The following is an 11816-nucleotide window of genomic DNA, read 5'->3' as shown; positions in this document are numbered from 1 at the left end:
TGACCTCACGTGGAAAGGCGCTGGCTCGGTTATTAAATGGCCATCAGCTGTTACCAGTTAGCCATTAGCCACTAATGTAACTGCCGTGGCTACGCTGGGGAGTTGCTTGGTTGGCAGAGAAGCAGACTCCCGATGGCTCCTAGCAAGGGGGTTAGCAAGCGGATTGCGGATTGCGGATCCTGTTGATCCTATTTCCTGTGTCTCACCAGCTGCCAGTAAGATGGGGGCACGGGGGGGGGGAGAAGTGGGGGCCCTTTTTGGGGTACTGGTGGATGTTTGCTTTTCTGTTTTGACCATGGAGAATATAGTGGTATGACTCCCCTGTCTGTGGCTCCGTTGTTGTTCCTTTTTGGCCTCCCCATATCCTGCGTTCTTATGTGGGGAGCGGGAGCAGAGACCCTGCCTGACAGAAGGAAACCTGGGAGGGGAAGACAGAGAATAGGCTTGAGGCCTGGTGTAGGTCTCCACCAGCCTGACCCAACGGGGCTGTCCTTTCTGGTCAACATTCTTGCTGAGGTTTCCAAATCTGCACGCAGCAGTTCAGATCAGTGCTGGGCAGGGTGTGCTTGGGAACTGTTGTGCTCCGTTCTGTAATGAAGGACAGCTGGACTGAGCTGCAGCCCCAAGTGTCCACCTCCACACTGCCCAGAGCTGTGCGTTCCTTCCCCACCACCCAAGAGGAAGGTGTGGGAAGCTAGAGCTAAAGTCACGGAGGCTGGGAAGTCAGAGAAGGAAAGTTCATTCTTCGAAGAAAAATCCCAAATCAGATAATTATTCTAAATGCATAGATGAGTTAAGAATGGATGCATATTTCATGCAGATCTGGCAAATTACGGGACTGCAGAGCCATGTGGTGGAAAGAACAAAGAACTGAATGAGAAAGCTTGTCTCCCCCAGCTTACTGGGTGGCCTTGGATAAGACTTTTGACCTTTCTCTCTGTTTCCTCAGGCTCGGAGATAATTGTATTTGTCACCTTTATCTTGCAAGGATGCTGTAAACCTCAAGCTCCAAAGGAAAGTGTTCTGGCGGTTAAAAGCTTGATACAGAAGTGAGGCAGTGGTGTTGTTAGGACTGATAATCAGACGGCAGGGTTGGGAAAGAGCCTGGCTTTGTTTCCAGCTGTCAATAATGCCATGTAATGCTTCGCGTTGGAAATCAAGCCTTCACATTCTAGCACTTCTTCTGAATGTCATCCTGCAATATCTCCCGCCAGAAGCTCTTTTCCTCTACTCACCCCTCACCTGCCCCTGCTCCCACAATCCCGAGATTCTTAAGATGTTGTAACAGAGACACTGCAGACAGATGCATCTTCAGTGAAGTTCAAGAGCAGCTTTCCCCATTCTCTGCTAATGTCAGTTAAGAAATCCCTCAAACACAGGAGGTGACTACTATATTTAAGCCAGTGACCAAGCAGTGTTTAAACAGGAGAGGTCTTTACCAATATGGAATAGGAAAATGTGTGCCATGGACAGTGAGTGCAGTAGACGTTTTCATTTGTATTCTCTAGATATTATTGGAACTCAATCTCCTTAGTGAACGCAGCACCCTCTCCCCTTCCCCTGAACCACAAGCACAAGTCCATTTCATTTTCTTCAGATATTTACCACGTCTAAACTTTTTTACCCGTTTGTTCATTGTCTGTCTCTTCACTAAAAGGAAAGCTCCTTAAGTGGAGAAGCCATGTTCGTCTTGTTCAACACTGTATCTCTAATACCTAAAAGTGTGTCTGGCACATAGTGGGTATTCAGTAAATATTTGATTGAATGAAGGTTGTCTTTTTCTAGTTTGTGAACTGTCTATTATCTCTCTCCACCTACCAGAATACAAAATCTGTAAGGGCAGCAACCTTGACTCTTGTTTGCCATGATATCCTCACCACCTAGAACCTCAGGCACTAGAAAAATGATGAATGAATGAACATAGGCTGAATATAGAGATGAATGTAGGCTGAAGAGTTTAGGAAACACTCTAGGAGGAAAAGGAATCTGAGCTGGTCTTGAAAAGATTAGTAGAGTTTGGATACCATCATTATTTTAACCTTATTCTGTGAGATCTGATATTAATAATAATGTACTAACATTTACAGAGTTCTTGTTAGGGGGAAGCATTATTTTGGGTACTTTATGACCATGTTTTATATTCCAGAGAACTTATTTAAACTAGTTTATAAGTCAACCTGAAATAATTTTCTTCATTAAAAAATAAATCGGCTTTGACACATTCTTGTCATGGAAGTCAACCATTGTTCCCATGATGCTCTGAACAGCTGCAGTCCAGAGGAAGCCAGAGGAAGCCCCTCCTGCCTGCTGTTTAAGCAGCTGGCAGGTTAACAGAGACCACCCCAGACCCTGCAGCTATCAGCAGCTGCCTGAGCGGATGGAAATTCTGCTGCCATAGAGTCCAGCAGATGAGACCAAAGGGAGTGGACGTGGCCACTGGTCTGACCTGTGTATGTCAGCCCTACGGTGGAGGAAGTTTCTTAATCCCGAAAGGTCAACCAGTTCTCATGGTTCAGACGGGAAGTGTTCAAGTATTGTAGCAAGAGCCTCTCTGTGTTCTCCCTCCAGCCAGGTACTGTGGGGGCCACCCCAACTGCTGGGCTTCTCGAGAGCCCTCACTTTTCAGACTTTCTTTAGCCCCTCTGGAGGCTACAAAACCAAACTCCTAGATTTGTAGAATGTTGGAGCTGGGAGGAGCCATAGAGATCATTTAGACCGATCTCCTCATTTGACGGAGCCCAGAGGGACGTTGTCCTGCCCCAAGCCACATAGCTAAGTGATGGAAGCTAAAGTCTCTTAACTACATGGTTGCTGCACGTGTGTCACTTGTGTGCTAAACAGGTGTTTGCAGTATGATTATTAGCAGTTCTGTTTTCCTCTTTTTCCCCAAACAGCAGTAATTAGTATGTTATTAATTAACAATATTGTTATTAATACTATTGTCATCCGTCGAGCAATTCTCTGTCAGATTAGGGTTTTATTTAGCATTAACACTCTGATGGTAAGAAGTTTTCATTTATTCAGAATGACAGAAGTGTCAGGTTGAAAGAAATATCTACTGAGTGGAACACCTTGTAGAAATTATAATTTTTCTATGATTTAAAATGTAATTCATTACTCTCACCACAAAAACCAAACACAAGTAGAATTTTCTTGGGCGGTAGCACATTATAGCAGAAAATTCTCAGGCTTTAGGAACCGGAAATTTGTGTTCTAGTCTCGATTCTACATTCCACTGTCTTCTAAGTGTGTAACATCAGGCAAGTTGCTTAATATCTCTGAGCTTCTGGCCCCTCATCTTTAAATCAGGGTTACCAAAACTGAGTCCATATGCGTTGGACCATGTTACCCTGCCACCCTGGCCACAAGAACTTGGACCAGAGATGGCTCCATGCAGTGTTCTAGAGAATGCCAGCTGCCTGAGACGTAGGCTGCTGAGACTGGCCCCTGGGAATCTACTGATTGGATCGCGACTAACCCATTGAAGCAGCCAGCAGGACATGTGACTATGAGGTACTCTGAGAGGACAGAGAGTGAGGTGGTCCAGAAACTTAGAGACACAGAGAGGGGAAGCCATGGAAGCCATTCATAAACAGGGCACAGGAGACAAGGGTGAGAAGAAAATTGGTCATTTGGTAGCAGCACTAAAGATAAACAGTTAAGGGGGTACTGTGGCCTCCAGACCCTCCACAGGCAGCTGTGGCCCTACCGTCTCAGCATATTCTAGCAGCTGCTTTATGAAATGAGTTCCGGGTATCTTGTAGAGATAAATAGAGAGAAAAAGAAAACGTGGCCTCTCCCCTCAGGGAGTACTTAATCTCTCATTCTCATAAAAGTCAAGCTAGTAAAGAACACATGAAATACCGTAGGAGTCTAGTAGCTAAAGCCACACGCTTCGTAAATGAGCAGAAATGGACTTAATTCCTGGCTCTTCCATCTGCTAACTATGTAAGCTTGGAAGCATTTCTTGATCTCACCCGGTCCTCATTTCATCTACAAAAGGGCACGATGCAAGCGTCTCAGCATTGAGTGGGCCGTGAGGACTAAAGGAGGTAGCACAACCTTTGTTAGCAGAGCTCCTTCGATCAATGGCATTTCTTTGATCACGGCCACATCTCTTGTCCTGATCCACGTCCTCTGGGTCAGCCCTCATGCTGGGGTTCTGCCTTCCTTTGCTGTGAGAGGTGGGCGAGCGGAGGAGGGAGAGACGACCAGGGAAAACTGGTAGAGAAAGCTGCCTCCAGTCATCCCAGGGGAGGGGGCGCCCACAGCCCAACTTAATAAAAGGAAAAGCACTCTGAGTCCTTCTGGGGTGCCCTGGCCTCGTGCTCCCGAAGCGGCACTTTCCCTCCCCAGCACGAGGCCTCTGCAGCAGCCTCTCTGTTCTGGAGAGAGGGCCTCCGACCAGGATGCTCCAGCTGCAAGCAAGTTCCTAGAAAGTCCGATGAAATGGCTGTCATTCCTTTGCTGTGAGTAATCAGCCCTAACAAAGCCCACTGGTATTTCCGAGTCCATTCCCAGTGCCCAGAGCAGGTCCAGCGGCACAGCAGCTGCGGGGAGTGGAATGCAGCTCCGCACTTTGTCCTGGATTTAGCCTTCGGGAAGATCTGGATTTGGCCCGGAAGTGGGGAGGTGCTCTGAAGGCCATCCCATCTCATGCATGCCCCTGCCTCTGGGCCCAACTATTTTAAAACATGGGTGTTAGGGGACCCCTTAGAACCCACCCAAGTGTAGGGACCAGGGGAGCCAGGGTGGGGACAGTAAAATGATGTCCCTTTATCTTCTCTTTGATCTGCCACAGGAAGGGGCTGCAGGAGAGGGGGAAGAGAGAGAGAGAGAGCAGCTCAGCCTCCCACAGTTTCTCCACTCACTGCCATGTCATCCCCATCCCAGCTTTCTCTCCTTTGGTGTCTCGGCCAGGCAATCCCTGTATCTCTCCCCTCTGGGCCACTCATCAAGGGTCTGTTGCAGCCACCATTCCTGGAAGCTCAGGGCTACAGAGCTATTCCTTATCCTCTCCAAATCGGGGCGCAGGGGTACCCCTGAGAGCACCCATAGGCCCAGGTCAGATGCACTGGCGGGGGGGGGGCATGTCTTTTGCTGTCTTTTGCCTTAGCTCTTTAGGGGTCACAGCCACCCTGGTGAGAGGTATTCTTAGCCCATCTTTACTAACAAGGAAACTGAGGCACAGCAAAATCAAATGACTTGCTTGAGATCCTGCAGCTGATCTTTCCACTTCCTAGACAAACCCTCTGGAACCTCCAGGCCAATTTTCCAGGGACAGCAGCTTCAATTGCTCCCTGTTTGTCCACCGACTCCCATCCCAAATGAAACAACGGCACCCTTGCAGGCCAGAAGCCACAGCTAACTGCTGCAAAGCCTCCACAGGAAGAGCTCTAAAATGTCCTCTCCAAAATGGTGACACTTGCCCCCCGCGTAATTTTAAGGCAGGCATTGCCACTCCCCAGAGTGCAACTCCTGGGCAGGCGGATTTCCTCTGCATGCCCTGTCTGCATAATTTCTGAGCTCCCCCTTGACGCCCCCTGTAAGGAGTAGCCCTGAGGGGAGCCCTGGATGGGGAGGGGGCCAGGGCCAATGCCCCTCAAACCAGGTATCCTGTAAATACCCCGAGCATTTTGCATTTGCCAGGGTGTAACAGCTTTTAGTTGTTTCAGTTGTTACAAGGAAAGAGGATTCTGTAAGCACACAGTTGCCTGTGGTCAGGGGGATGATCTCAAACTGCTAGTTCCTGGGCCAGCAGCCAGCTGCCTTGCATGGTCAGAAGGTGAAATTTGAATGCTGGTGAATGGAGAGCGGAAGTTCAGCAAGGCTGAGCGAAGCCCATTCATGAAAAAGATCTCGTCTCACTTCCTTATTGCCAGGAGTCAGTGTGGAGGGGTGTGTATGTGTGTGTGTGGCTTTCTGTCTCACTTCTTCTCCCACCCCTCCTCTTTTCTTTCTTTCTTTTTTTTCTCTCTCTATCCACAAAATATCAAGTTCATCCTCAGGAAACGGCCAAAGAATGTGTAGCTAGTCTGTGGTTTGCTGAAAAAAGAAAGGACAAGAAAGAGATTTTACAACGGCAATACTCTACCTCCCTGATAAAACCAATCTCTCTCTCTCAATCTCTCTCTCTCTCTCTCTCTCTCTCTCTCTCTCTCTCTCTCTCTCTCTCTCTCTCTCTCTCTCTCTCTCTCTCTCTCTCCTTCCCTTGCTTCTTCCCTCCCTCTTTCTCTCCCTCCCTCCTTGCCTCCTTCCCTCACAGCATTCAGTATGAGGATTATGAAAGGATAAAAGTATGATTTCCAGTCTGCCCTCCTGTTCCCAGGTCATGCTGCACCCCTGCCCGAGCTGTCCTCACCCCCAGTCCTTCTGGTTTGAGATGACAGAGTAAGTCTCACATGGGAGCTGAGCTCTGTCATAGGTGGAATGGGAGGGTGGTCACGGCTGACCCAAGGGAAGCTTCTCTGAGGTTGAACTCAAGGCTTTCCCTTGGGGAGAAATTCACTGCTGTCCAGTTAGGATCCACCTCAGGGGACCACGTGGTACCTCTGACAGGCCATGCTTGTCACTAGGAGCATGACTTCCAAGCTTTCAGAAGGCTGCTGTGTAGCTGTGAAACCTGGGGCCGCTTGATCTCTTGGAGCCTCAGTCTCGTGACCTGTAAAGTGGGGATAATGATAATAGTCCCCTCCTCATAGTGTTGTTGCAATGATTAAGATAATGTGCACAAAGGACCTAATTAGCACAGGGTATAGTGATAGAAAAGATTGTGTTTTGGTTGAATACCTCCCAGACAGGGGACTCACTACATCTGCAGGCAATCTGTTCCATTTGCAGCAGCCCCATAAGGACACTACCAACTCTGCTGGGCTTTCTGAGTCTCGGGAGGGAGATGGCACTTCCTTTGCCTTTAGAAAGAGAAGCTGGGACGACTACCAAAAAAAAAATAATAATAATACATGCCCAACTCAGCTTGACCCACTCTGGTTCACTGGCGCCTTCTAGCCACTGGCGTGAGGAAGATGTGTCCTAGGGAAGGGGATGGAATGAAAGTCTCCAAAATGATTAATTGGTGCAGGGGATTTTAAGTTTGAAGCAGCTTTCAGTTGTTTCTTTCAGACTCTAGCCAAGAAGTGCTTACTGGGCACCCGCAATGATCTCGGAGTCTGGGAGGAGGTGCACCTGTCCCCACAGCTGAGGCCCCCTCCATGGGTGCAGCAGGTGGAGGAGCATGTAGGTACTTTCCCCACCCCATGAAATCTCATTCTCGCTGATCCTGCACATTTGTAAAAACTGTCATGACAATTGCTATTCATAAAGTCCTCCCAATGATGGCGTGAAGTCATCTGGACAGGTATTGGTCTTCTCCCCATTTTACAGATTACAAAACTGATGCCCAGTGATCCTGATGGTGGAATGTAAAGGTGCTGGAATTCTCCAAGCAGCTGTCAGTGCCTCTTAGGTGGGTTCTCCAAGTGGTGCAGATGACAGAAGAGCGATTCTTCTCCTCTGTGTCCCCAGTTACTCTTCACTGAGTTAGGCAGAAGCTTCTGACCCCTCCAAGTTCCTTCCCAAGGGGCTCCTCCAGGATATGGACCGACCGTCCCACACCCCTGTCCTGGGTTTGATTTGACCTTAGCTTTGGCCATGCAATCAACATTCGCTGATGCGTCCCAGCACTTCAGGGGTCACACGCTCCAAGCCTGCAGACCCCAGTTGGAGAAGGAGGGGTTCCCTACTAGGGCATCTCTCCCACTGCCTTCATTACTCCCCCCTCTCTTCCTCCATGTCCCCAAGCCATCCATTGATAGTGAAAGAGAGGAAACATCTGGTCTGGGTTCAGCTCCTCTGCCCTTGTGGGTGAGGGGGGCATAGGAAAGATGGTTGGAGATCTTGCAACCTTGAAATAAACCAACGGTTCCGTTGCACTGCTCTACAATCCAGTATCCTTTTCTTCCCTGACCTGAATACCATCCGCCCCCCAGCAAGAACCCCGCTAACACCAACCCCCACCCCTGCCACCACCTAAAAGACAGCTGTTGCTGCCATTTCCAGAAGCCAGAAAGATCCATGACCAAAGTGGGGCTCTAGGATGTCTCTGCAAAGACAATGAAGACGCTGATCGTCACAGGACCAGGGTGGGACGGCACTAGACACACTTCCAAACTCCCTAAATGTACTCTTCCTCCAAACTCCCTCTTCCTTCCCCTCTCCCTCTCTAATCATAATAAATTGTCTTTTATGGAACATTCACTCTGTGCCAGACACTTACAGAAATTACCTTATCTAATCATCATAATGTCCCATCAAGAAAGGTATTCAACCCCTTCTTACAGATGACAGAGTAAAAGCACAGAGAGGTTAAGTAACTTAGCCAACGTCACACAGCTGTGAAGTGGCAGAGCTCAAATTCAAACCCAATCAGACTCCAAAGCCTATGTTTTTACTAGCATCTGCACCAAACTCTCTCTCCCTGAATACTCCCTAAATTCTCCTTTTTCTCCCATTGAACCCACCGGTATTCAGGCACCAACCACCATTTTATAACAACTGGTACTGGTATTCTTCAGCTGTCCTCTTCCCTACCTATCAGGAATTCTTTGTTTGTTCATTTCCACCATTCACTCACATTTGAGGTCAAGACTCATAGGCTCCCATGTGTTCAACATGTGCTACATATTGAGGTAGAACCAAATACTCTAATCACTGTTCCAAACATCTACTGGATGCAGAGTCATCAGGAAGCATGATGGATGGAGCGGCACAAGGACACAGTATTCCCAGACCTTAGAGGCGGGACGCTCCTGTGGTTAGCGCAGGCTTATTCTCACCTTCCTGCCTCCCAGTTCTTTCTCTGGGGCTTGGAAAAATAAATAAATGGTAAGAACCAGGGTGAGTGGTGTGACATAGTGATTGCTCAGACAAAGACCAGGTCCCAGGGGCTGTTTGGCGAGGTGTGGCCTTGTTGCAGTGTGAGACTCCCCAGCCCTTAAATGATGCCTGGAGACCATCTTGAGTCAAGAGAAGAATAGGAGCCAATGCTTGGTGCCAGTTAAGGGGGCAGCAAGTCCGAGAGACACTGCGGGAGGCAGACATATGCAGCAGAGGAGACTACCGAGGGACGTTGGGGCCTTGTTGGGGAGGGCGCTGACTGATGGGGAGGGACAGCCTTGGTGCGTGAGAGGTCACGACACACACAGTGTGTCGTGAGGTGGTCTTTGGAAAAGTGAAGGGAGGGGCTGTGCTGAGGGACTGTCTCATGGCCGCAGCACGCCTGGGGCTGCCGGTGCCGCTGTTTCTGCACAGGTTGGAGAGCAGTGATGAAGGGCATTGGTGTCGGACAGACTGGGGTTTGAATCCCAGCTTCACTCTTACTAGCAGTGTGAGCCTAAACAAGTTTTTTAGGGCTTTGAGCCTGGGTTCTATTATCCATAAAATGGGCATAATAATACCTACTCCACAGTGTTGTCATAAGAAGTCAATGAAATATGTGTGTGAAGAATTTAACACAGTGCCTGGCATACAATGTCTCACAATTAAGTGCACTTACATTGGCAGCACTGTACAAACAGCTCAGTAAGGTTTCATAACCTTGGGATATCAGTGTCTCACAGCTGGGTTCGTGTGGAGAGTGGTGGTGTCTTGTTGAGTGGCGTTCATTATTGTTGTTGTGTGTTTTTGTGCTGTCGCGAGAATGTCTGAGCTTGAATTAGAGCAACGAACAAACGTTAAATTTCTTGTTAAACTTGGCAAGAGTGGAAGTGAAATCAGGAACATGTTAATCCAAGTTTATGGGGATAATGCCATGAAGAAATTGGCAGTGTACAAATGGATTAAACGCTTTTCTGAGCGGAGAGAATGCATCATTGATGAAGAAAGGTCAAGGTAGCTGGTAATGAGCAGAACTGATAAAAACATTGCAAAAAATTCAATGAATTGTGAGTCAAAATCATCAGCTGACTTTGAGAAGCATAGCAGACCAAGTAAACATTGATAGAGAAACAGGAAAATCTTAACTGAAAATCTTGGCATGAGAAAGGTATGTGCATAAGTGGTCCAGAAGGCGTTCAACAATGAATAAAAGCAAAGGACAGTAGAAGTTTGCCAAGACCTTTTGGAGAGGCAAGACGATGTTTTGGGCTGTGTTATCACTGGTGATGAAACATGGGTGTATCAATACGACCCTGAAACAAAGCGTCAAAGTGCATAATATAAGTCAGACGATTTTCCATGACCAAAAAAGTTCCGTCAGTCCAAATCAAGAGTCATAAAGATGTTGCTAAACTTTTTTGATATCAGAGGGATTATTCATTATGAATTTGTACCAACTGGACAAACAGTTAACCAAGTTTACTATTTGGAAGTGCTGAAAAGGCTGCATGAAAAAGTTATACAAAAGCGACCTGAATTTTTCGCCAACAATTCATGGCTCTTGCATCACAACAATGCACTAGCTCACAGGGCACTGTCTGTGAGGGAGTTTTTAGCCAGTAAATAAATAACTGTATTGGAACACCCTCCCTACTCACCTGATCTGGCCCCCAGTGACTTCTATCTTTACCTGAAGATAAAGGAAATATTGAAAGGAAGACATTTTGATGACATTCAGGACATCAAGAGTAATACGATAACAGCTCTGATGGCCATTCCAGAAAAAGTTCCAAAATTGCTTTGAAGGGTAGACTAGGTGCTGGCATTGGTGCATAATAACTTCCCAAGGGGAGTACTTCGAAGGTGATCGTAGGGATATTCAGCAATGAGGCATGTAGCACTTCTTCTAGGATGAGTTCACGAACTTATATGTCAGACCACATATGACTAGTTCATTCTTTTTTTTTTTAATCCCCTCCCCCCCAGTTCATTCCTTTTTGTTGCTGAGTAGTATTCCAATGTATCAGTTTGTTTATCCATTCACCATTGATCATTGGGTTGTTTCCAGTTTTTGAAAATTATAAATAAAGCTACTATAACCCTTGTGCACAAGTTTTTGTGTGAACATAACTTCATTTCTCTTGGGTGGGATTGCTAGGTCAGATGGCAAATATGTGTTTACTTATGTAAGAAACGCCAAACCATTACTTAAACTTGCTGTGCCGATTTTACATTACAACTAACAACGTTCTAGTTGCTCTATGTCCTTACCAACATTTCCTATTGTCAGTTTTTATTTTAACCACTAAGTATGTAGTGCCATCTCGTTGTGATTGAAGTTGCATGTTCCTAATGACTAAAGATCTTGAGCATCTTTTCATGTGCCTTTCTTGTAATTTGTATCTCTTCATCGGGGAAGTGTTTGTTGGAATCTTTTGTGCCAACATTTTATTGGGTTGTTTTCTTATTGTGTTGCAAGCATTTTTTTCTATAGTCTGGATACCAACACTTTGTCAAATATGTATTTTGCAAATATTTTCTCTCAGTCTGTGGCTTATCTTTTTATTCTCTTAACAGTTTCTCCTGTTTTCTTCTAGAAGTTTTAGGTTTTATGTGTAGGTCTATGATCCATTTCAAGATAGTTTTTATTCATGGTGTGGGGTATGAATCATTGTTTATTCTTTCTTTCATATGCATGCTGAAATGTTCCTACACCATTTATTGAAAAGTCTATATTTTCACTGAATTGCCTTGGAACTTTTGTCAAAAATCAGTTGACCACATATATGTGGGTCTATTTCTGGACTCTCTATTCTGCTTCATTGATCTATGTCCTTATTCTAGCCTGGGCCAAAACCACAATGTCTTGGACTGTTGTAACTTTATAGTAAGCCTTGAATTTGGGATGTGGTTTATTTTTTTATATTTACATAAATGGAATC

Source organism: Rhinolophus sinicus, chromosome 1 (genome assembly GCF_057876585.1).
Source record: "Rhinolophus sinicus isolate RSI-liver-muscle chromosome 1, RSI-T2T, whole genome shotgun sequence".
NCBI lineage: Eukaryota > Metazoa > Chordata > Mammalia > Chiroptera > Rhinolophidae > Rhinolophus > Rhinolophus sinicus.
The sequence above is the reverse complement of the archived record's forward strand: the minus strand, read 5'-3'. Positions refer to the sequence as shown.